The sequence below is a fragment of the Equus caballus genome, chromosome 26, assembly GCF_041296265.1.
Source record: "Equus caballus isolate H_3958 breed thoroughbred chromosome 26, TB-T2T, whole genome shotgun sequence".
Taxonomy (NCBI): Eukaryota; Metazoa; Chordata; class Mammalia; order Perissodactyla; family Equidae; genus Equus; species Equus caballus.
Genome location: NC_091709.1, coordinates 8,149,385 through 8,176,179, shown reverse-complemented (window position 1 = coordinate 8,176,179; position 26,795 = coordinate 8,149,385). Strand labels below are relative to the sequence as shown.

Genomic DNA, 26,795 nt, shown 5'->3' with positions numbered 1-26,795 from the left:
ATGAGAGATTCCGTGAAACTTACAATGGGAAAGTGTAGAAAACAGAGTTGAGAGACGTGTGTTGCCAGTTGCTGCATGTTCACAACATCATTGTCCCACTCACAATCATGCTGGCTCAGAGACACTGCTCCTTGCTTCTCTGCCCTGTGCATTGAGTATCATGAATGTTTATGAATTCATGCAACAGAAACCAGAAATATGTTTTTCTGAAACTTTATTGCACACCAGAATCGACTGGAAATCTTATTAAAATACAGATTCAAGTACATCATCTTCAGATTTGTTTTCATTAGATTAGGATGTCACCCAAGATTCTGCATTTCTCAACTGTCCCAGGGGTTCTGATGTATGGGTCTGCACTAAGCAGCTTTTCACAGAATAGCTTCTGGATCAATTTAATTGGAAGTAACTTTTTCACTTGTTTAAAATTCCTATTTATGACCCCAAGCCCAGATCATTAAATCAGTGTCTCTAAATGGTGGAACCTGGAGTCTGCCCTTCAGCAAGTAATCCAAGTGCTTGTTAGTCATACTTAATTTTGGCATCCAGGACTAGTGGGCAAGGTTGGTTCAAGGGCAAGTTCTCTACCTGCTGTCTCAACCCTGACACTCTTACCCAATTTGTATCCAATTTCATTGCATTCCTAAAATAATTTGTAACTCTATTTGAAGCTAAAATTAAAGACAATTAAATTTAGTGTGCAAATACCTAGTAAAGTTCACTGATAAGTAAGTTATAACTTTGATTTTTCAAAGCTTTATTGAGCTCAATCTTGCTCCTTCTGGCTTCCTCTGTAGCCACTTCTAAGGTTGGTGTTAATCTTCTGTACTCCAGGGGGCACTTTTCAGTGTTCATTTTACTGGATAGCATTTGTCACTTTTGAGTTGTAGGCGTGTACAGTTTCCTCAACTTAGAAAGCTCTCACTGACTCATTTATCTGGTTAAGACCCACTCATTCTTCTAAGCTTATCTTAAACATCACCATCTCTGGGAAATGTTTTCTGATCTCTCAAGTCCAGGTTATTTACTGCCCTCTATAAAGTATCCCGGACCCTTTCTATTATACATACCACACGCTATTCTAAGTGTCCACTTATTTGCCTTCATCTCCTGCTAGATCAGCGTTGTCAACTTTTTTCTGTAAAGTGTCAGGTGCTAACTATTTTTGGCTGTGCAGTCATGAGGCCCTGTCACAATTACTCAACTCTGTCACTGTAGCATGAAAGTAGCAACAGACAATAAGAATGACTGTGTTCCAATAAAATTTTATTTACCAAAACAGTCAGTGGGGAGATTTGGCCATGGGTAGTAATTTGTTGACCCCTACACTAGACTGTTAGCTAAACACGTCCATTCTTAATCACCACTGTAGCTTCAAACATCAGAACAGCCTCTGACCAATGGCAAGCATGCCGTACAGACTAGTTTAGTCTAGTCTGTATTCTGTATAGAATTCGGTTCAACGGCCAATAAATAAACAAACAAACAATCAGTGATTTAAATAAGAGAGAAGCTTATTTCTCTATAGCATAAGAGAATTCTGGAGGTAGGCAATTCAAAGTTGGGATGGCAGCTTCACTGTTCTCAGTGTTTTAAGTCACTGGCTCCCATCTATATACTCTACCATCAACATGTGGCTTCCATTCTCAAAGGTACTTGACTTATGCATGAATGAAGAAAGGAGGAAGTTCATGGAAGGAGACTTGCTGGAACTCTGATATATGTTCACTTATATAAAATGGTCCAGAACTTAGTCACATTTAGCTAGAAGAAATGATGAGAAATGTGGTTCTTTAGCAAGGAGTGCTATGATCAGCTAAAAATTGGAGTCCAGTTACAAAAGTAAAAATGGAAAATGGATATTGGCATTTAACATGCACATTAACACCTGTTATTGGGGGTTGCCTGGTATTTTGTTCCAATGCTCTATCTATATGTCAGGAAAGGAAGCCCAAATATCATCTACCTGGAATGGCTGAAATGTGGCAGCAGGAAGGAGAAAATGCCCTCCATAATGTTCCTTCCCATCTTATGATTATATTAGTTCATAAACACAGGAATTGATTCACGCAGTTTCAAAACTTTCAGTTATGAGTGATACTAGAAGTTCACAAATAAGTGACCTCCTAAAAAATTTTATTTCATGATTAATGTGCTTGCATATATGCTAATCTCCCATTCTACACTTCAGAAAGACAAATAATGTTTGTGTCAGGTCAGCCCCACCCACAATTTCTAAAGCAACTGTTTTTCTGTCTGAAAGGCAGCCTGAAACATGTGTAATTACAGACGTTTACATCTGTTTCCAATCTCCAGGCCGGAGCACAGAATTACTCTTGTGCTGGGGCTTACACAGTGGTCCCATTTGTTTATTTAGGTTTTGGTTCTTGAGTTGAATGTAAACATTCACAATGTCAACAATGTTCTGCTATCTGACACCTGTCAGATGGTGAGGTCAGCACACAGGAAGAGACTTCGGTCTTCTTCATGTGGAATGGATATTTGATCTTCACCAGAAGAGTCCTGGGGTTGAAGACCTAAAAAATGGAAACTTGTTATATATAGCTGATTTTCATTAATGAGACCCTTTTCTTTTCCTATAACATTTTTGTGTTTTCCCCCATTTTTGTTGTATTTGTAAAAATGGACGATCTCTTTTCTTCTCTCTCTCTCTTAAGATGTCTACCTATCTACCTCCCTGTGTGTGTCGATGTAGACCTTGCTCAATAATAATGAACCTGCTTTTCTTTTGAGGTTATTTCAATACTCAAAATTTATATCATTCCTTTATTTGAAAATAGAAACATTTAAACCTTCCATTTCTTAGCTCACCAGCTTTACCACTGTGACTTTGCCTAATTTTAGGAAGTTAAGACCTTAAGTGTTGATTTTATCCTCAGTTCAGTAATGCTTTTCTGATAGTATGTTGGAAGCAAAATACCTCTTCTATAATCCATATCATTGGAATTACTTTTATTCCTCTTCCACTCTCCAACATTTTACATTTATAAGTAAACCACTGACCTTTGTTTTGGGAAGATATTACAGAAATAGAGTGGTCCTCTAACTTTAATGTACAGAATAATTACACATGTAGCATATAAAAATACAGATTCTTAGTCTTTGTTTCTAGCGATTCTGATGCAGCAGATCTGGGGTTTGGCTAAGAACTCATCATTGCTACATGGGCAGTCGTCTGCGGCTCATGCTTTCAGAACACTGAGTCAAATAGGATTTAGTATGCTTACCTACCGTGTCCATATCATGTTCTTCATGTGAAGTGTGGTTTGGGGATGTGTGTGTTTCTGTTGTAGTGGTTTTTGGGTGTTTTTTGGTCTTCTTTCTAGATTAGAATCTTTGATTTCTTGGGCTACTGTTCTAAAACATCTCCTCCCCACTCTCTGCCTCCCCCTAACCTGAGTCTATTCAATTAATGCTGGGAACATTTGGAACTAAAGTTCCGTAAGCAAGGCTGTGCTACATTTACCACCTGGAAGTATACAGTCCACTTGGGAGAATGGCAGAACTTAGTGAGGCTGACTTCTTTTCATTAGGTTCCAGCTTTGTACTGTTATCTTCCATTTATCCCGTTATATATTTTTCCTTCCTGTTTAGCATGTATATATGTTCTTGTCCAATCTGACAATTAAAACCTGTGAAAGAACAAATATTTATTTGGGATTTAGTAGATTTTGAGGCACTTTGTTATAAAAATGAGCTTAAAAATATTTCTTCAGCCATGAAATGTTTCCCTTTTTCTTTTTTAAAATTACATGGTTTTTTTTTAAGTATTAAAATTTCAAGAGCAGGCCTATTGGGGGTATTAGATTGTTAGCCACTACAAAATTATTGGCAGTTGGGGAGTGTTTGGGATTTCTTCTGTGCATGCAATTAAAGCTGGATAAATGTTCAGAGATAGGTCTACCTGGTAGTATATTTTTATCAGGATAGGTAATTTCAGAGAATTTTAGGGAACGGCACTTGTCAACTTTAAGAATCTATTCACGGAAATGGCACAATAAACAGTGATGAGCTTTCTCAGTGGATGGGCAAATAATGGTAAAGCAAGTTGCCATTGTCTTCTCATGTAAGTGTCAGGGTACAAGAGTAAGCTGTGCTCCAATTCTTGTAGGAGATGAAACATGTAGTACAAAGCCCATACTGCAGGTATTCAACCAACAACTTGGAATGAAGACAAAGCAGTAATCCTCCCTATTGGCATCAAAGGAGAGAGTCTGAGACTTCTTAAGTCAATTGCCGGAATATTATTTTTAGGACTGGACTATCAAACGAGGTTTCCAGATATTGTCAACAAAAATAGCAGGCATATTAAATAAAAATTTCCCTATGCCTGTGTGAATGTGTGTGGGGGTGTGTGTGTTTGTGTGTGTGTATAATCAATATGAGATGTTTATTGATGACTGGTCATTAGTTAGCATGATATTTAATATTACACTCTATATATCTATTTTAAGAAATCATCTGAAAAAGGAATAGAAACAAGATAATTGTACTTTTAATAAATTTGAGAAAAAATTCCGTTTATCAAGGGATGCTGTTTGCTCAAGGGAAATGACATGCTGCCTGCATTAATGTCTTCAGCATAAGGTAAATACAAAAGGAACTAATATTCCAGAAGACCAAATTCCAGAATTGAATTAACTCTTAAAGAAAATTGTGCTACAGTCAGCCAAATAAACGTGCTCAGAATGATTTTGTAGTATTCTAAAGTAAATTACTTCTGTAGATATAGGAAAAACATGCTCTATGCTTTAAAGGTAAGCATAAATGCTACAAAAACGATGAAACTAGATGCCAGTGACATGAAAGGAAATCATTCAATAGAAGATAAACTTTCAGGTAAGATATGTCCTATCAGGTATCGTCCCCTCCTGTGGAAAAAAATAAATTAAAAAAGAAGCTTATGTTATCCTCTTCAAAGGAAACCAGTCCATTTTTTACACTTACTCACTCCTTCATGCCCATTCTTCACAATTAATTGTTCTTTGCCTTGGTTCTTTTCTTTCCTTCTTCATTAAACCAACCTTATTTAGGGACAAAACTTAGCCTTTACACACTTAAACATATTTTCTGTATATCTTGTTTATTATCTTCAAGTTAATAAAGAATAATTTATGCTTAGTTTCCATTGTTACATATTCTTTATTCTACTTATCACTTGTGTGTTGTCTCCAACAGTTTGCTGAAACTTCTTAAAAAAATCAGTCACTCAATTTCTAAATTCAATAACTTTCTCTGAGTCCTCACTCTCCTTGATTTTTGTGTCGTCCCAATAGCGATGCCACTCCATTCTCCTGAAATATTTATTTTGTTTGGCTTCACAGTGTACAGTCCTCCCCTAGTTCTCTCTATGTATCTCTGTAACTCTCACTTCTCAGGTTTATATTACTGTCTTCATTCTGCAAATATAGCTGATCTCTTACTACCTTACATGGCTCTTACATCTTCTCCTTTCCAAATTCATGGTGGCAACTAACACCTCTTTGTGGTTGAACCACAAATCTGTACAGGCAGTTCCAATCTAAGTGAGCCATATTCTCATATTTTCATCTGTGTGCTAGACATCTTCTCTCAGAGTCTATGTAAGATAGCAAATTCAAGATGTCCAGAATTGAACCATGCATACTTCTTGTAAATTCACCACATACATTACCATATTAAAGGCTCAGAAAAGTCCTATAGAAAAAAACCCCGCAGATCTGGGGTTTGGCTTCCCTGTATTTACATATATGTTTTATTTCCATTATCAAATTGAAAGCTCATGAGGAAAGTCAATTTTTGTTTCTTCTAGTTCTCCTACTCCAAAAGCTCACACGTTTTGATATTTGCCACTATTTGGGTAGTAAATAAATTCTTATTTTAACAGAAAAGAGATACTTATAATTTATATTTGGAATCAAAAAAAGCCACCTCCTTCTTCTCTCTGCAGCTTAAAACTAAGAAAAAGCTTCATAAAGATTCTAACTTCTTGTTACAATGGTTACAGTCATCTCAAAGTTCCTCTTTATGTAACAAGAATATTGGCCTTGAAGAAACCTATGGCTATCTTTTTATTGCTGACTGACAGTGGAGCAGCATGAAAGAGTTTGGAGGCACCACAAGGTGTATCAAAATGATCAGTTAGAAATGCATATTTCATTTTTATTATGGGTTTAGATTATTCTGTTTCAGAAAAACTATGTTCCCAACACATTGGAAAGAAAGTAAATAGACATGTTTTAAAACTCACCCTGTTGGGTATATAGCAGTAGAGACATGATTTGGAAAGCCCAGGCTCTCCCTTAAGTTGCTCTCCCTGGACTACTCTGAAAGAAGTGAATCAGCAACCAGTACTAATTACCCTGCTGAAGACTTTCTGGGTGTTACTTGAGACCAAATGACTTAGACTTGGGGAAATGTTCTTAACGGTATATGCAAGCAAAAAAGAGTCATGTTAGAAATTAGGAGTCTGTCCATGAGGAGATTCCTATCTGAAAATTTAACTTCCTATGTGCTTTCCTCCCCTTGGAGGAAGAAATTCAAGCAACTGGCATGAGTATTTTCCTTTAAACTACTTTATTTTCCTTTATACTAAAATCTCACTTATTTCTTATAACAATTCCAACCAAAGGAGTAAGAACTACATTTATGTCTCTCAAAAACATACTTTATTCACATTTCTGGAGTCTAAATTCTCATCTGCTAAGTATCCCCCAGAGCAAAGTCTCTAGTTATAGCAATTGACAATTAGGCTAGTCATAACAGCAGACAAGTGTTATTAGCCTTCTCTTGATGTTTGGATACTGTGCTGAACTGCTTTTCACTTTGAGAACATGAATAAGCTTTAATGGATTTGGTCAGCCATGGGCACATCTTGACATCTGATGTCTGTCATTGTGATAAAACTTGAGAAATTTTCGTTAATCAACATGCAAACTGTTTTTCAGTAATATAGACATTTCTTCCCTAGAAACACTCTCAATTTCTTATGTCACCCTCTTGATCATAGGTAGACTACCTTCCATGGTTTTTCCCAACTTTGTAGCCCGTTTCCCAGACCTGGTGCCCTAGGGACGTTCTGGTGATCTGAGAAATTGGAGAGCCATACCGTTATGTGTTCCCTCTTCTGGAAGAGTTTCAATATTTTTAAACAATGAGATTTGAGATATAGTTCTTAAAAGCCATTCATATCTTTCGCTTTAGTCATCTAAATACTGCAGAAAAATTAATATCTTCAGCTACTTGCTGACCATGCTATATGTTCCAGGGTTTTATAGAATTCTAATAACTTACTTGATTCCATCTTTAAACGTTGTAATTTGTTTGGTATTCGTGTGTGCTATGTGAGTTCTTAGCCATCACCTCATGAGAATTCTCATTAGTTTTGAATGTCTCCAAATATAACCAGTATAAATTTACCCAAAACACTAGGATGTAAAAAACTTAACTCAAGATAAGGAGAGAGTTTTTAAATCAGAGTAAATATTCCCTAATCTTCCACTTTGACTAAGGGAACATAAAATGCTGGCTACTTAGGGGAATCTTCTCTGCTTACTATGTCCAAGAACATCCTGGCGACTCAAAGGTGCTTCCAGGACTGTAACGCCCACACTGCTGTTTCTCCTTGTCTTGGACTAAGGGAGAAGCTGCTAGCTTATTGAGAAGTTGTGCTCGAATTTCAAGCTGGTACCTCCCTGCTGGCGTAGGTGGCCACAACACAAGGCAGAGTTAGAAGGAAGGAGAAGGGTACATGATGTTGGGAATATATACTGCAACCTAGGAAAGCTGGGTACGATAAGAATATAGAGAATGTCTATGCCTATAAGTGTAGAAAAGGAATTGAGCCCTGGGGTCTTGCTACAGGCATTTCTGTAATAGAAACAGCAACATGTACTCTAAAACTGTTAAAACTAATAGCATAAAAAAATATTACCTTGAAGTATATCACCCTTCACCAGAACTACCACCTAGAGACCTGGAAAAATCTCTCCTAGAAATCAGCTAAGAGGTTGACCCCAATATGTGTATTGTCAGGACTTTATGATGCTCCAAACAAAGAGTTAAAATAAAAACCAATAAATATTTACCGTCAGGTAAGCAAACATTTGAAAACCGTAGAGGCATTGCTCAAGGACACAATCTCCATTGAGAAATGAATGTTTTATATTCCCTTTCAGGTTGGTATGAACTCTTTAGCTAAGACTTCTATCTGCTTCTTAGGATCCTGTCTGGTGGAGGTGCCTGGAGATGTCTACAGTAACACTCTCAGCAACAACATCATGTGAGTCCCACACACTGAGTCTTGCAAAGGTAGCCCAGAACTCTCTGTCTCGAGTCTGTATCTGCATCAGATGTCTCCTGTATCTGAAGAGTCCAGCTCTAGGCTAGAATCCTCCCTGTGATCTTTCATGCCAGGCCATATGCAATTACAAGGCTTTGCCAGCAGCCCTCAGGGTGCAGGGAAGCTGCCTTTCCCACACAAGACTTGGTGCTTGGCCAACGCATTGTGGTTTTCTGGAGGGAGTGGCAGTCAAGGACTCATGCTCACAGGCAGAGCCTGCATTCCTCAGCCAGTACCTCCATTCAGAGGCCTCTTTATTGAGAGAACTTGACTAAGACTTTTCTCCACTCATCACTCTACTCCTAGCACTTTCCCTTCCTTCTTCCCCTCCCCCAGCCCTATGGGTTCATAAAACAACAGGAGACTTTTCTTCAGGGATGTCAGTGATCCACCTGACCCGTGCCTGGGGCCATTCTGTGGGAAAAAATGGAGCATTAGAAAGCTGTGCCTATTTTTGCCTGTTCCTTACACAATCACAGTAAGTGAACAGAGTCTTGCTTGTTACTTTCAGTTTGGCTTGTTGTCGTAACTGACCACCAGAAACCTGGCAGCTTGACAGTAGTGTGAAGCACATGGGTCTCTTCCCCAGGCACTGTGGGGGTCAGCAGGCCCGCTGGGGAGAGGGCTCAGGAGGGATGCTTCCCCTCTTTCTCCAGTTAGTGATTAACATATCCAATCAAGTTCTTATCTATTCTGAGGCTGGCTAACTGCCCACAATATAATTACTTCAGAATGTGAGATTTATACTTAAAAGCGAAAAAATATGAGTAGCATGTGTCTATACAAACACAAACTAAATATTCCTGTGATCCATATTCTGCTTTCTTGAGAATTATCAGACTACTCTCACTGAATGCCTTGATGAAACTAAGCCAGTGCTTCAGATGATGGCTTGCACGGTACAAGCAAGAGTGAGAGAATGCACACAATGTCCTCTATCTAGCATAAGAAACTGCAGCAATTGTTCCTCCAAGGCTGTGACTGAAACCTTGAAGGTCAGACCAGCAGATGGAACCCAGAGAAGAGTATATTGGGGAAAAGAGAGGGGAAACAAACAAGAGAGAAAAATGGATTCTTTGGGGTTTCTGTCTATTAGCTACCCAGACACCTCAACCTAGTTCTGCATCTTGCTCATCTACAGAAGACCCTTTAACAAGCTGGATTTTCACAGACAGATGCATACTACTAGGCAGTTTGGGCACTTTCCAACCCCAGGACATTATTCACATAGACATGTCTCAGATGTAACAGGTATAAAAATCACCTGGGATCTGGTTAAAATGCAGATTTTGAGTCAGGAGGTCTAGGATGGGATCTGAAACTCTGTATTTCTTAGAAGCTCCCAGAAGCGATGTCACTGCTGTCAAAGTCTATAGACTATCATGGAAAGGCACCCCTGGACTTGTACCCTATACAACCTGCATAGATATTCACATTGGCCCAGTCTTCAGTACTCAGGATACTGCAAACCCTGTTACGTACTATACTTTTCATAAACTACTTTTAACCACCAAAGGGAAAAAATGTCTTACCTTTCACCTACCACATTCTTCTTACCGCTCTTCCATATCTCTGTTCTTTGCTAGCCTAATTTACTACTATTAAGGGAGAAATCAAAAGAGTTTTGTTTCTGTTTCTCTTTTTTAATTGTATGCAATGGCTAAATGATTTTATCTTTGCACTAGAGTCCACATCTACCATTTACTTAACTAATGTCTGTCCTCAAAAGACCTAGATAGTTACTCACCATCCCTGAAATAGTATTAGATGTCTTTACTCTGAATAGTCTATTATTTTGGATCTTATTCAGTGTTTTCCACTCTACTCTCTATGGGCAATAGGAACCAGACATATTTCCTGGAACTAACAAGATCCCAAAGTTCAACTCTGACTCTCCCACATAAGGTGAAATTTCAAAGTCTTTGTCAAGTAGACGTGTGCTGAGGAATGCTCTCACTTCTCACAGAGACGAAGTGACTTACACTTGAAGACATGAGGTTACATATCTATTATTAAGACCTGCTTCAGGTCCTCTGGTGGCTACCAGCTTAGCTCTTCATTCTTGCCTGGCATAAAGTGTAGTTTTGTAGTGTCCCAACCCTCATATTCTACAACTGATAATCAGGGAAAGTTCAAGACACAAAGAATACTTCCAAAGCCAGGGAAGACTCAGTTTAACTGAGCTACAGAGCAGACTTTTCCTTCTAGCCATGATAGAGTAAGAAGAATCACATTTGTTATCCAGCCTTATACAATTAAAAACATGGACAATACATAGTAAACAATGATTTTCAGATATTAGCCAACAAGTAGCACAGGGCAGTCATCCTGGAAGCAAGGAAAATAAGCCATGTGAGCCCTATGATTGCCCAAGTAGCAGAGACAGAGTTAAGCATTTGAGGAGGCAAAACATTAATAATTCAAAATATAGAGTCCAGAAGAGGAGATAGTTGCACAGACAGAAAACTCTGGAGATGTGGAGCAGATTCTCCTTGAATCATCAGCTGAGGACTGATCAACAAATGGACGTGAGAAAACTACTTGAGGTAGAGAAAGGATGAGGCAGGACAACTACCAAGGCTCACAGAAGATTGTAATAGATCATGTTTTCAAGAGGGAAAGAGAAGACAAGGGGCATCAGGCCCCTCAGAAAGTCATTGTCTCTGTAATGGGGCCTAAGCAACTTAGATTAAATGTTACTCTGATCCTGCCTAAAACAGTTTAAACAACCAACCTCAGAAGAATAAAACTGTTTTCAAGTAACTTAATTGTGTCTTAGAACAAAGACAAAAAATATTTAAAGAAATACCAAAGAAAACATCTAGCATGTACAAACAAAATTTCACAATTCCTGGCCTCCTATAGAAACAATTACCAATAATACGAAGAATCAGAAGTTACCTATATGACAAAAAAACCTTCAATCTATAGAAATGAACTCAGAGTGTTATCAGATGATAGAACTACTGGTCAAGGACGTTAAAATAGCTACTATAAATATACAGTGTATGTTCAAGAGTGAAAGGGTAGCATGATTTTGTTAATGAGATATGGGAGAGATTTAAAAACAGCCAAATCAAACTTCTAGAGATAAAAACTATAATGTCTCAGATGAAAAATAGACTGAATGATATCAAAAACAGATTAGATGCTATAGAACAAAATATTAGAGAACTTGAAAATGTAGCAATGAAAGCTACCTAACAGAACATAGAAAAAGACTGAAAAATAATATAAAGAATATCAGTGAACTATGCGGACACATTCAAGAAGCCTAATCTATTGGATTTCCCCTCCCCTATAAGGAGGGGTGGGGGAAAAATATTTGAAAAAAAAATCGCTGAAAATTTCCAAATTTGGTAAAACTTTAAACCTACAATTCCAAGAATTTCATGAAACTCAAGCAGAAGACATTAAAAATTATACAAAGGCATAGCTAATCAAATTCCTTACACCAGTAGAAAAGGTGACTTAAGCTGTAATTGTTTGTAAAATGGAACAGTATAGGATGACCTCCTCACTCACATTTACTTTCCACAGGTTGTGTGAAAAGGAAATGTGATGTAATTCTATTGCAGGAGATTAATTATGAAGAACTTTTTATTTTGTCAAATAAATTCTTATATTAGAACAAAAGCCCAAGCTTAATATTGAGAAGGGCTTCACAATCATCACTTCCAGTTCTACTACAGACCCCTGGATTATGTTTGGATTACATTTTCAGATTAACCAGTTTATTGTGGTGGTTCCTCAAAAATTTAAAGAAAGAAAACAAAAACAAATAGAAAAATCTCTGTTGTGTTGTTAGATCATCAAAAACTTCTATTCTCATCCTTTCTGGGGTACCTTCTAATAAGGAATTTGACATTACTTATAATGTACTTTTATGTGGGGAGGGGGAATAAGATTTCTGTGTTTCCTTTGATATTTGTGTATTGTTCTTGTTAGATTTGATTATACTGTTTCCATTTTTTATATTCTGCTCCATATGGAGCAAGAAATACTGAATACATGCAATGCAATACTGTTATAGATTCTTGAGAAATTCTAATAAATGGAACAAAAACATTCCTCCCCAACATGTATTCTATAATTTTACACATTTTTTCTTGAATATTTTAAACAAGTAGATCTAACATTAACTATTGTGATATCATTATTATAAGGAAAAACTAAAGTAAGCTAGCTTTATTTTAATTAAAAGTGCTCTTTTTTCTGCCTCATGTCTGTTAAAGTATAATTTTCAGACTTATAACTTTGTGACTCTCATACTAATATGAAACAAACACTTGTCAGAGATTTTATTTAACCCACTAGAAAACAGAAAACTAGAAAAGCAGTCAACTGTTAAAATCAATTCAGATGAGAATTCTAGAGATTTACATTCTGTACAAAATTTGCATGCATTGCCGTGCGTAGTACTTATTTACATTGCTGTGGAATCCAATTCCAGGAAATAGTTGGATTACTTCAGTTTTCTCCAAGTTAACTGCTGTCTATCGCCGGTGGACACCCCTATAGAATCAGACCATCCCAGACAGTCGGTTACATAACGCCTGGCATTCCAGTCAAAGGACGTCCAGTGATCTCTTTGCACATTCCAAAGTCTTGCACAAATCTCTAACTTAGCACATTTGCTATTATACTAATGCTGTTAAGATTTTACTAAAACTCATTAAAGCATCACATTTAATTAATTATAAAAAATTTATATTTCATTATGATTTTTAAATTAATTTATCATGAAATTACATCTAAGTGAAAAGTAAAAGAAGTGAATCCTAGACAGAAAGGCTTTAACATTTTCTTTAAACTATAATTAACTTGTAAAAATTACAGCATACAGTTTTTCAAACAATATGTGGAATGTGACTCCATTTGAAATAAATATTGATGTCTGAGAGGTAAAGATATTAACTATTCTTCCCAGATTGGAATAGTATCAGCTAATCTGAAAGAAGGCAAGGAAAAAATTTCTTCGCTAAAGTTTAATCATTTTATAAGTTTCAAGGTGATATATTAAAAAGTAACCATAACCACTTATCTCTTATTTTGCCTCAACGGTTTTTCCATTTTTTTTTTACAGGTCAATAACTAAAGCATTAAATGTGATCCTTCAACTTCCTGAGGGTTTTTAAAAAAATCAAAACCAAGTGATTTAAGTAGCATAAAGGTAGCTGTATTTTGAAATTTATATTTACTCTTTAAATGTATAGATGTAAATACTTAAGATGAAAAACACCTGCTTTCTTTTTTTTCTAACAATTTCCTTTGTTTTTCTTGGTAGCTCTTGGATACATATTGCCAATCTTATGTCAACATCTAAATGAAAGAAAACTCCTAGGTTTGATTTTTTATTACTCTTATTTCTGAGTATTTTAAACCTAACAGCAGTCTGTAGTTTGCATGATTTCATGATTATTTATGTTCACTTTGTTTCTGTGCCCTTCAGTGAATGCGTCCGAGTAGAGAAATGAATGTTCATGCTGTAATGTGTTGTTCTAATGTACACACAAAGAATCTGGTGCTATCGCTTATCCACATCACCCCCAGATAAAGCGTCTGTAGACCTGGCCATTTCTTTTCCCCACTACAAGACAGAGTCCATCCATCTTGTCCACTAACACAAAGTACATGGAAACTTTTCCAGGCAATTAAGTGACAAATATTTAACTTTTGCCTCACGCTCTGTGGGTTGTACCTTGAGAGCTGCTTCCTCTGGCATCTCTGCCAACTTTCTTTCTCTGCTCAGCAACTGCGAGGTAGTTTCATTTCAAGTCACGGATTCTGGATACCGACCAAGCTGGCAAATGAAAAACAACTCAGCCGGGGCCATTTCACCCACCAGTGATCTCTGTCTGTGAGATAATTCCTCCCTGAGGTTTCTTTCTCTCCACTACTGTGTTATTAAAGGCCTAACAGAGGCAGCGGGCTGGTGCTACTGTCTTAGGTTTCAATTAAGACATGTGGAGATATCAAAGCAGTAATAATCAGGCCCCCACAACGATGCCTCATGTCTTGCTCTCAGTTCTTTTTCAGAGATGGCAAGATGCTTGAAAAAGTAGTTCATTAATCCCCACAGCAGACCCAGGAGATTGAGGACAGAGAGGGAGCCAGCAACGGGGTCAGGCTTGAATCGTTTCTCTGTTGCTTGTGTGCATTTGGAGCTGACTGTGAAATCTTTGTGGACATACTGAACTCTCTGGTTAACCTCATGGTGCAAATGCGTTGATCAAAGGCACTCTGTCAGTATCTGATTAAGAGCCATGTAAGAGCACTGAAGACATTTCCGTCTGGTTAACAACTCTGATTACAGGAGCTCCTGGAGCGAGTTTTCCTGTAAGCAGTCAAGCAGGTCCCCTGGCTCCAGCTGGAGCCCCAGGGTTTCCCAATGGCAGAGCTTCCTGAAGCTGAAGGCTTCAATTCATTCACAGCTCGTAAATCAGTAGCCTGTAAATCAACAGATTGAGCTACTACTGTTTAAAACACAGTTTCCTCAACAAGCTTCCTTCTGGTTTTATTTTCATATATCAAGGGCATGTAAAAAAAGTGTCCAATTTTTAACACCTGGACCGATGGGGACTCAGCAGGAGAGGTATGTTACACCAAAGTCTGCAGTTTTGTTTCTGTTTCAGTGGAGCAAGGATTTAGTGGCCAAAGTCAAGATAGCATTTACTTAGAGAAATGATAGAGGCCTATTTTGGGGAAATGGAAAATTACAATTGCTGCTCAGTGATTTTTAATATCTGATTAGAAATACAAAGCTAAAACTGGAATGAAAATCAAGGCAAGTTCTTACTTGTTTATTCTCCTGTATTAAACATACAGATAATATTTTGAAATTGATATGAGGTGCTTGATCCAACTATTTGGAACATTCAGTATGACAATGCCTGTTGAAACAGGATCAACAGCAGGAGGACGAGGCAATCACAGAAAATCTTCTGTTGTTAATGATAAGTTACATCAAGGAAGGTATCAAGATGGCAATAACAAGAAATGTGTCATTTTGGTAAGGAAGGGTAAGACAGCTGCACAGATGGTCACACAGAACTGGTACACAGCATTGCCCTTGGGGGACTTGATCCAACTCCTAGGCAGAGAAGTATAATTCCCTGGGAGGAGACCACAGAGAGAAAGTCAAAATAGATAAAGTCACTTAGAGACCATATCTTCCTTGCAAGTAAAAGCATTTTCTTTTAACGTGAAGAAGAAGAGACCTTCAAGAGTTGGATGAGCTCAGTGGCAATGGTGGAGGAGAGTGTCAAATAAACCACTCCAGACCTTCAGGGCAAGAAAAGTACAGATTATGGGAACTATCCCTCCCTAATGAGAAAGAAGTGAGAGCTACAATTAGCACCCAGGGATTACTCCCCTAGAGAAGGGGAGGAGAATTCAAAATTCCAGGAATAAATTTAGATGGGACTTTTGTTCAGTGCATCCATGATGGAAGCTGAACCATCTCTTTTGAGACTGTGTCTTTTGGCTGATGATGCCTGGTGATCGTATACCCATATGATTAAGTTTGTAAATTATAATGCTTATAAATTTTTCACCCATTGGTTTGTCCATGCTAATCTTTATCTGATTGTTCCGTCCCTCCTCAAACATTTTTTACATGTCTACTCGTCACTTCAGCCACTTAACAGTATTTTTCAGAACTCTCACTCTTTCAAGAACAATTTGCTTTTCTTCTTTTTTTTTTTTTTAAGGAAGATTAGCCCTGAGCTAACTGCTGCCAATCCTCCTTTTTGCTGAGGAAGACTGGCCCTGAGCTAACATCCATGCCCATCTTCCTCTACTTTATATGTGGGATGCCTACCACAGAATGGCTTGCCAAGTGGTGCCATGTCTGCACCTGGGATCCAAACCGGCAAACCCCAGGGTGCCAAAACAGAATGTGCACACTTAACCGCTGCGCCACCAGGCCGGCCCCGAAGAACAATTTGTCTTAAAGGCTCAAGTTTTTATTCATTATTCAGTCCCCATGTAAACCTTAAAAGAAAAATAGATTTCCTCTTCATTAATCTCACCCATGAAAACAAGTTATTGCTGCTTTTCACGCTCAGTCTCCAAATACCTAAGATATAGGGTTGCTCCCTGTTTATTTTTGTTCACTATAGATGGTTCAAAGCTATTGTCATGTTAATGTCACTTAATAATCTCTCTTTTATGACATCCTTTGCATCCATCTATAGCAATGACATCTCTGACTCATAATAGTCAGCAGCAAGAATACTCTTCATAATTGATTAGAGATCTTCCAGTCTTCCTTGTCATAATTTATGTTTTTGACTACCCATATTCATCAATCTTAAACCCCAAAATCAACCATTAAAAATATTCCTATCTCCTAGACACTCAATATCTCCTGGAATGTCACATTTCTCTCATCATAATTGATCTGGTTAACCGATCTGTCGATGTATGTCCTGGGTAAGTCCCACTTCCACTCTTTTCATTGGAGACTTTCTGGAATAAAAAAAGGCAGGAAGAAATCAGTAACTAGAATTAAAAATTCATTCTATCTATTATAAAAATTATACCATCAGTAACCAATTTATCTCTATTTTTGGTGAGACACAACATTACAATAATTTAACCAAAACAGTAGCATAGGAGCTAGTCGAATGTCTTTGGGTAGCAAAGAAAACAGCTAAGGGAAAACACTGACAACCTATCTCGATTTTTCTGTAACCTAGCCAGGTTCAAGAAATAATACTTCATACCAGACTAATATTTGGGACAATATTTCCAAATGATGCAAGGCTACATTAAAAAAAATATAAAAGTATGTATCCTTTCTGTCCAAACCCACCACTGGAAACCTGTAAAAACAGAACAAAAGAAAATATGTATGAGTATCAAGCTAGAGCTTGAGACACTGCTTGAGTTCGAAGAAGCACAATGGGTTATAGGGAATGTTACTTTTCCTTTTGAGAGAGAAAAATTTTTTTCCAAATGCAAAGTTGAAAAGGGGGCTGTCTGTGAGCGAGAGGGGGCTCTAAGTGAGATAAAGTTAGTACGGGGAGAAAGAGCAGCCGTGGGCACACCTGCTGTGTGAGTGATTAGGTGTCCTTTCTAACTGACGTAAGGGAATGACTGACTTTACTACCATCTCAACCTTTACTTAAGCCACAAGAAAATGTCTGTCTTTAAATTGCATAAGTTTTTTAAAAAAACGCAATGTGTATATTTACAGGATAACCTGGCATGACTGTATTGGTAGAAGCTGATGAAGTAAACTTGGTTCATGGAGGATGACAATCTGATGTACCCAGCAATTTCCTGAACAGCTCAGCTAAAACAGATGGGAGAATCAATCAAGCACATCTTGTGTAGACTCCTCTATTGAGTCATCCTGGTTTATAGGTAGTAGCAAAATGATCCAAAAATTCTAGGAAGTGCCTAAGAAGATTCAAGATCTTGGAGAAATAAGATCAAACTTTCTGATTGCCACTTTATAGGATAGGAAGTTTGACTCATGGAAGTAAAAAATGTGGATAAGATCATGGCCACACCTCGATTAACTCATCTGTCTCTGTATTTATCTTTTTTTGCCTCTTTATTGAATTTCCTGCTGTTGCTGTTACAACTTCCTTTAGTCTCTTCAAGACTCTTGAAAACTTGCCTCCAGTTGACACTTTCCTCATCCTGTACTCTCAGGGGATTACCCATCAGGCTATACTGCAAATATTAGGGCAATTTAACAGACCTCGTTCAAATTTCCTTCTTTCTACCACAAAAAAAAATTTGATATCACCACTTGTACTACTTTATATGCAGAAAAGGAGTCTTTATGATCAAGGACAAATCCTCAAACTGCATTTTGATTTCACTATATCCCCCTCTTTCCAGGACCCTACTGTAACCACTATCAACTTTTCAATCGATTTCCAACACTATAACTTTTGCTGACTCCTACCTACCTGCCTGAGAATACAGTTACATCTTCCCTTTGGGAAAGAGAAAACATAACCAAGTTTTAATTGAAGCATTAAGATTTCTCTTTGTTACTTGTTACTATTATACAATTGATCCCATGTTTTTCTCACTCTTCTTATAATGAACATAACATAAACATTCTTTTCATGTTGTCAGAATTTCTGCAAGTCTCACCTTTTAGAGATTTGACCTCAAAAACATTTTTCTTGGAGTTTCACGTCACTATCTCACAGATAGTGTTTCCTAACCTAACAGTCACAGCCTTAATCTCTATGAAGTGGGTAATATTATCTTATCTTATAATTGAATATGTCAAAGATAAGTAATTGTCTAACATAGCTCCACAGACAAGTGGAGCAAAGATTTAATTCTGATTTGTCTTATTATAGATCCCACACACACAGTTAGTTCAAAAAGTTGACCAAGAAGTCAACAATCTGTGAATTATAATTTTCTACCAAATAAATATGAGCTAACAATGTATGAAAATGATAAGAATATTTATTTAATCTTAAATTACAGTAATAAAACTGTAGTGTCATTATCAAGGGACCAAAAATATATCAACCTGTGTACTTTTAATTAGCCAACAATTTTGGCAGATTTTTAGGAGGGCACTAGTAAATAATGAGCTAAATTAGTGAAAGTGAGAATGATGTAAGATCTAAAAAGCATATCACATGAAGAATGTCTTGAGGGACTGCGAAAGTACACTTAAGAAGTATAAACTTAGCAAGATAGAGAGGCATTTTGCAAATCTCAAGGGAGAGAGGTTAAATTTGATTTAAATAGCTTCAGGAGGGAGAACAAGGACCAAGAATTAGTCGACATAGAAAAGGAAATTTTCTCAAAACAAAACAATATTAGAGTTATTAAATTTATGAAGATCTAAATCATCATTAGTTCATTCCTATTATTGGAAGCATGTAACAAAAGTTGGGTGGCCAATTACAGCATAATGTAGAATAAAAGCCTCTCCTAAAATGAAAGCTTGCCGTGTGATTTAAAATAATTTGCTTCTAATAGGTAAAGCATGACTACCGTAACAAATTATATCAGCTACGAAAAGATGTATGCTGCATAGAGCTCTCCTTTCCGCTCTATCTGTTCCCAGGCCCCAGGTCCAGTCCCTGAAGGGTTACCTCTGTCACTAGTTCCTTTTCTATTGCTCCAGAGATATTCCTCCTATAGACAAGCATTTTACATCGTTGGTAGTACACTCCAAAGACTTTTCTGAACCTTCTCTTTCCCCTTACAAATAATTTCATACCAGTACTTAGGATGTGTCTTGTTCCTTTTAGTGGCTACAAAGAATTCCCTTTAATATATGAAGAATAATGTATTGGACTGCTACCCCATTGTATTCATATGGGTATTTTCAGTCTTGTTCACTTTTACCTTAGCGTATGTTAGAATATCTGTATTTATAAATTCCTAAACATGAAAATTAAGGATAGATCTACCATATGATCCAGCTATTCCACTGCTGGGTATTTATCCAAAGAACTTGAAAACACAAAGGCATAAAGATACTTGCACCCCTATGTTCATTGCGGCATTCTACACAATAGCCAAGACGCAGAAGCAACCTAGGTGCCCCTCAAGGGATGAATGGATAAAGAAGATGTGGCATTTATACACGATGGACTACTACTCAGCCATGAGAAATGACGAAATCTGGCCATTTGTGACAACATCGATGGACCTTGAGGGTATTATGCTGAGTGAAATAAGTCAGAGGGAGAAAGTCAAATACCATATGATCTCACTCATAAGTAGAAGATAAAAACGACAAAAAAAAAACAAAACACATAGCATTGGAGATTGGACTGGTGGTTACCATTGGGGAAGGGGGGAGGGGGAAGGGCCATAGGGGTGATTAAGCTCACATGTGAGGCGATGCACTATAATTAGTGTTCGAGTGGTGAACATGATGTAATGTATACAGAATTTGAAATATGATGTACATCCGAAAAAAATAAAAATTAAAAAAAAAGAAATTTCCAGTTAAAGGGATAATGCATTTTAATTTTGATTTAGAATTAAATCCCACACAGAGATTTACATTGTTTCACACAAAAAAAGTGCAATTTTGGCGTTCATAAAAATGTAATTTTTGTTTCATTTCTCTTTACATTAAATTGAGCATCTTTTCATATTTTGAAAATTCATTTGTATTTTGTTTTACCATAACTTCTGTTTTCATGCCCTGTACCATTTTGTTAATGAGTTGTTGATTTTTCTCCTATCAATTTGCAGGAGTACTTTATATGTTAAGTCAATAATAAGAATTGTACTCTCGTAATTGTTGCAAATGTGTTTCCAAAATTTTCCTTTGCCTTTTGAGTCTGTTCACGCCATTTATATAGTTTATTAAGTTAAATTCATCAATCATTTCTCATGATTTCTGGCTTTGACATCATGTTAAGCAATTCTACCTTCACACCCTATTTGCAAATGTCACTCACCCATGTTTTCTTTGAGCCCATTTAGGTTTATTTGTGTTTAACTATTAGTCCATGAGATATTTTTTGTTATAAGAAGCCAGATATAGACCAAAATACTTCTCAGATAGCTGCTCAGATGTTAAAATGTCATCAGTTAATTTATCTTTTCCTCACAGGTACACAGTGACGCCTCTACTAGGCAACATATTCCCTGGTATATGTTGGTCTATCCGTTCACGTGTCAGTATCTACCATGGCATTTTGAATATACTTACATAATTATTTGGGCTGGTTTTGCCCAATTACTTTTATTTTTCAGATTTCTTATAACTGTGATTACATATTTTTCCCATATAACCTATAGAATCAACTTAGATTAAAAATAAAGCTAGTTGTGTATTTGCTTGAATTGTATTAAAGTTTTAAATTAGACATCAGGAAATTCCAACCTATTTGCCAAATCTGTCCCTTCACCTGTCTTTGTAAATAAAATTTTATTGGGATGCAGCCACATCCATTTGTTTAGGTATTACTGACAGTTTCTTTTGTGCCAGAGAGAAGAGATAAGCAGTTGTGACCAAGACTACATAAACCATAAAACCAACAATATTTAATATCTGGACACACACAGAAAAAGTTTGGTGATCTCTGTTGCAGATTAATGTTCCATAGTTTAATATATTTTCAAATTTCTGAGGTAATCACCAAATCTCACTGGCTTAAGACAATAAAATTGTATTTCTTGTGCCTACATTCATTCATAGCAATTCAGTGGTGGGGGGTTAGTCAGTTCTTATAATAGCTACTCAGGAACCTAGGCTAACAGACGCTTCATCCTGAAATTTGCTACCATAAATCCTGTGGGAAAGTGTAGTAATAGAAACATGTTAAATCGTGTACTGGCATTTAAAGCTCCGCCTGGAAGTGACACATGTAACTTCTCATATTTTATTGGCCAAAGCATGTCACGTGGCCATATTTAGCTCCAAGGGAGCAGGAGAATCAATTCTTCATGCCCAGAAGAAAAAACAGACAACTAATTTTTTGGTGGACAGTGTTAGGACTACCATAATTAATGAATGGAGAACTGTCATTTCTTGAATACTGAGTCATCCTATTCAAAAATATTATATGCCTGAAAAAGTCATTAAAATTTTATCAGACCTTTTTATAGTATATTCATTTATTCCCATAAAACAACTCTTGAATAATTTTTGATATGTTTACTGCTGAGTATTGCTATTTCTGTTACTAATATAAATGGGATTTATAATTGTTGTTTTCATATGAAAACTATTGATTTATGTATTATTTTTTATTCCTAGACATATTATTGAAGACTATTATTGTTCTTAGTGACCTTTTAGGTGTTCCTTTTGCATTTTGTAGATATGCAATAATTTCTTTAGAAAACAATGATTTTTGTCTTTGACTTAGCTTATATTTAAGATACTTTCCAAGTTCAAATTTTCATGACATGCTTGACATAAATTGATATCCTACAGTTCCTTGCTTCTTTCATCCATTCATTCATTTAACATCCAATTAGTATTTAACAAAAAAAGAGTATTGTATTATGCACTACAGATTGAAAGGTGAATAAAGCAGAGAAAGTACCTGCTGTGAGGAACTAATTTATATAGGCAGATATATTAATAAGTAATCATACTATATAAAAATCCTATATGTAGGATAAAAATAACATCATATGGAAAAACCTAGTAAAGTGTGTCATATTTAGTCCTGAAATATAGCAATGACTAAGTGTGTAAGTATGATAATGTACCAATGTCAATTAGTGTCACTTTAAAACTGTTACTTGAAAATCATTGAAAATAAACATATTCGTATCTTAAAATGGTTGTGTCATTTTTAAATCTGCACGTTTACCATTTGTAAACTGTTATTTTCAAACTATCAGAGCAGTGTAACATCCTTTTGAGTTTCTTGTAGCACTCCCTCGTAGTAGTATTGTACCTTCACTGAACTCTCATTTAATTGTGACTAAATTTGTTGTTAGCAGCCTGTTTGTACTTGACTGAGCTCAAGCTATCTCTAAGACAAAAGAGAGATTACTGAGGGCTGACAAGCATAAAAAGAATAAGTCTCACCAGGTATGACTAAGTTTTCAAGTTATCGATATTATGGTCAGAGACAATAAACATTATAATGATCAGACTGGAGATCATTTCATTGTGAATCCACTGTGTAAGCCTCTTACATTGTGAATTTTGTTGTTTTAGATTCATGACTGAAGCAAGTGGCCCGACAAAGCAGAAGGACATTTAGAAATATTTATTTTCCCGGGACCAGTTTTGAAATATCTTCGCTAGGGAGGAAGTGGCCTCTGCCAGTTAGAAGGGACTCACAGTTCTCCTGCTTCTGTTTCAGAGGCCTGAGGGTGATTTGATGACTGGTTCCATTTCAGTTCCCTAGAGACTCTAGTTAAACTGAGAAGAAAACAATCATCATAAATCATACACGATGTCTTCAGCCTTAACATTTTTCATATAACTCAGAGGCTACTCCAGCCATGACACTCAGATGACACAATAGCAAGGTGCATGGACCTCCAATCATCCGATCAGGGTGCTCTCAGAAGAGGGCAGGGATTTTAAACGCAATATAGCACTAACAAATGGTGACTAAACGCTAGGTCAAGTTAGCAGAGAAACTACCATCTTGGTCACTATCCATTTCATTAAGTTCAGATTCCAGCAAAGTGTAACAGCAATATAGACGAAACCAAAGAAACTGTTCAATGAATGGAAAGTACACCGTGGATCAGATCTCTGCTCCAAGTTTTTTCTCTATTATTTGCAGTTTCTTTATGGAGACACAAACTATTACAGAGGAGCTGGTGGTACATTAAAAATAATAGCTTAGGGGCTGGCCCCATGGCCGAGTGGTTAAGTTCGTGTGCTCCGCTGCAGGTGGCCCAGTGTTTGGTTGGTTCAAATCCTGGGCACGGACACGGCACTGCTCATCAAACCACGCTGAGGCAGCGTCCCACATGCCACAACTAGAAGGACCCACAACGAAGAACATACAACTATGTACTGGGGGGATTTGGGGAGAAAAAGGAAAAAATAAATAAATAAATAAAATCTTTAAAAAATAATAGCTTAAATATACACACAGTAATTTTTAGTTATTTAGTTCTTGGAGACAAAATATTTTCTTTAACTGTCAAAGATTTATGCATGCTGAAGCTATATACATATATGCATTCCAAAAACTTTATTCTTACATTTTGTCTACATTCTTACAACTAGATTTTTAGTGAAAGATGTCATTAAAAAATCAAAATATTCCTTCAACTCTTTGTTTCTATTAAAATTAAGAGGGGCAGCATCAATTGATAAATATGATTTTATGGTCATTTTCTGATAATTCGTGAAGGAAATGGAACTCAAAAACCAGAGATGAACTCTCCAATGCCCCCTATTATCTACTCTTCCCTGTCATTCATGGGTTTCCCAAAGCTTCCCTCAACCTACTGTCCAAATGTATCTCCTGCTGCCCCCTTATATTAACATCTTCACTAAAACCAGACTGATGTACTCATTATTTCCTGCACATGCCTTATGCTTTATCACTTCTTTTTTCCAAGAGAACTAAAATACTCATGTAAACCCTATTTACATTTTACGATCTCTTTTAAAAGTGTTTTTATTTATGTTGTTTCACAAATTCCTCCCCATCCACTGTGATCTCTCTTAGTCTAAATTCATAAAACTTAGTGAAGAATGTTTCCCAAACTTTTCATGCCATGATAACATAGAAAATCAATACAACTGTACACTACACTGCAGTAAACCAGCATGCCTTTTTACATGCTGAAAACTGAAACTTCGTGTTCCTCCCCCTCCCCAGTCTCTGAGACCCACCACTCTAATTTCTGTCTCTATGAATTTGACTGCTCTAGGGATCTCATATAAATGGAATCATAGAGTATTTTCCTTTTGTGGCTGGCCATTTCAATTAGCATAATGTCTTCAAGGTTCGAGAAACAAATATATATTATTTGTTTATTGCTCATGCTCCTCTCTAAGAAGCTTACATTTAGTTGCAACAACTGTGTATTAGAAGAGTTAGTTTTTGAATCACCTTTAAGCTTTATTCCATTTGAAATCTTTGATTTCCTATTAAACTCTTTTCATGAGAATCAATACAGTAATTTGTTTGAAGGGAGTTATGACTGATTTGGCTACTAATTGACTTTGATGTATGGATTATAGTTTATCACACAAAATCACATAGTCTTTAATTAACCCTAATAATTCAATTATTTTAAATTAGATTACAGTGTCATGGTCATTAATAAGATTATGTCTCGGTATTTCTTGTTCTTTGGGAGGTTTCTGATAAACTTGCTAAAATGATGGTTTGAAATTTTATTATTTTTCTCTAAATAATTGTTAGTTATTTATTGTTTACATAAGCTTTATATAAGCAAGTTTAGTTACAATAAATTTCTTTGTTATTGGTTACGGTCTTTGAACTAGTGGACTCATTCCCTTTGAGAAAATTCTGTCTATAATTCATGACATATTGACAAAACCACCCAACAAAAAATTTATTAATATTAAAATAAAATATTTTTGCAAACAAAATAGGCTGTTAAAGCTAATACTAATAGACAATTCTAAATTTAAGCTGTTGTCTACATTGTCCCATATTTTTTTTGCTCTATTTAATTTTATAACTCAATAATTTTCTTGAAAAAATTATAAATAAATTTGCTTATGCAGTCCTGCAAGCAATCTAGCTGGTGTATATTCATGTAGAATGCTTTTTCATCCTGAAGTCTTTATTCTCTTCTTTTATATTTATTTTAAATACTTGTTGGCCATTACACCCAAGCATCATAACTTTCAAAACTGTGATCTGATTTCTAAATGTGTATTGACGTTAATCAAATAAACTAGTTTACATTGTATACTAATAATTATATAAAATAATAATAAGACATTTAATTAAAAACATATGTTTAATAGCGAGTAGCAGTGATGGTAACTGAGAAAATGCACATATTTTCCTATTTCACATTGTTAACTCCCATTATGTGCTAAAAAGTGAATCAATTTCTCTGCCTAAATTTCACAAATTTAGTTCCATAATAGTTAAGGGGGAGTGTGCAAAAAGTAAGTTATTAAAATAAAAGAAAAATTTAATAACAGTTTTGGAAAAATATTATGGTGACAGTTTTAAAAACAAAGAGAAAATCTCACATTAATCTTGCTTATCCACTGCATAGAATGGAAAGCTTCAAATTTATGTTCAGAAACAACTTCTCTAACAACAATTATATGGATAACAGCATTCTCTTCTTGGGAAACTTCAGGGAATTTTTCATAAGTCATAATACAAAAAATAACTGCCTTTGACTCAAACGTTCTAAATATAGTTCTCAAATGGGCAACAAAATAAAGTATGATTAACTTGTAATTCATCAGCTACTATCGATGCTCTAAGCCATCAATGAAATCAACAATACAGTTTATATAAGTGAAAATCCGTATTTTTTTAATGCCCTATTTCACTGGTTCAAGACTTAATCACTGTATCATTCAGAATATGGTCAGGAAAACAGAAGCCGTGCTATACAAACAAAACATAAATGGCTTAATATGGATTTAGATGATTGCTATAAGAACTGCTAGAGTGGAAGTTGATGAAAAGTCCATTAAAAGTCAGGTAAGTTGTTGCGCAAGTTAGGAAAACATACTTTGGAAAGCTCAGTTTAAAGCATCAAAGTCTGTTGTTCTCAAAGTCTTGATAAAAAGCTGCTGTAATTTTCAAGAACCTCTGTGAAGTTTGCACCTATTGTCTCAGTCATTAGCGACAAACACAGGGTCCTCAATGGGAAGTGGTAATCTACTGAGAATTTCACATCTCTCAGGTATTTGGCTGTCTTTGATTTCTCCTTCTTTCTCTCTTTCATATCTTGGACTTAGCCTCTCTCATTAGCAAACTAGCCTTGGACCAAATGAGGAAAACACTTATGAGAAGTGTCATTCTCAGCAATATAGAGGAGATCTAGACGAGAATAATGGAAA

General features: G+C 36.2%; 2 long non-coding RNA genes across 4 annotated transcripts; one reads left to right on the top strand and one right to left on the bottom strand.

The window, feature by feature from the left end:
- Window positions 1-1,280: 1,280 nt before the first annotated feature.
- On the bottom strand, window positions 1,281-9,982 carry LOC138920890 (uncharacterized). Of its 2 annotated transcripts, none has more exons than XR_011432859.1 (3): window positions 9,874-9,982; window positions 3,491-3,653; window positions 1,281-2,537 (listed from the first exon to the last, which is right to left on the bottom strand). It is a non-coding gene; the product is annotated as an uncharacterized lncRNA (long non-coding RNA). The 2 variants fall into 2 exon arrangements; XR_011432858.1 differs by lacking the exon at window positions 9,874-9,982 and adding an exon at window positions 8,088-8,341.
- Window positions 8,600-22,542, top strand: LOC138920889 (uncharacterized). Of its 2 annotated transcripts, XR_011432857.1 has the most exons (5): window positions 8,600-8,819; window positions 13,428-13,514; window positions 13,629-13,685; window positions 16,699-16,777; window positions 17,544-22,542. It is a non-coding gene; the product is annotated as an uncharacterized lncRNA (long non-coding RNA). The 2 variants fall into 2 exon arrangements; XR_011432856.1 differs by having other exon boundaries at window positions 16,699-22,542.
- The last annotated feature ends 4,253 nt before the right edge of the window (window positions 22,543-26,795 follow it).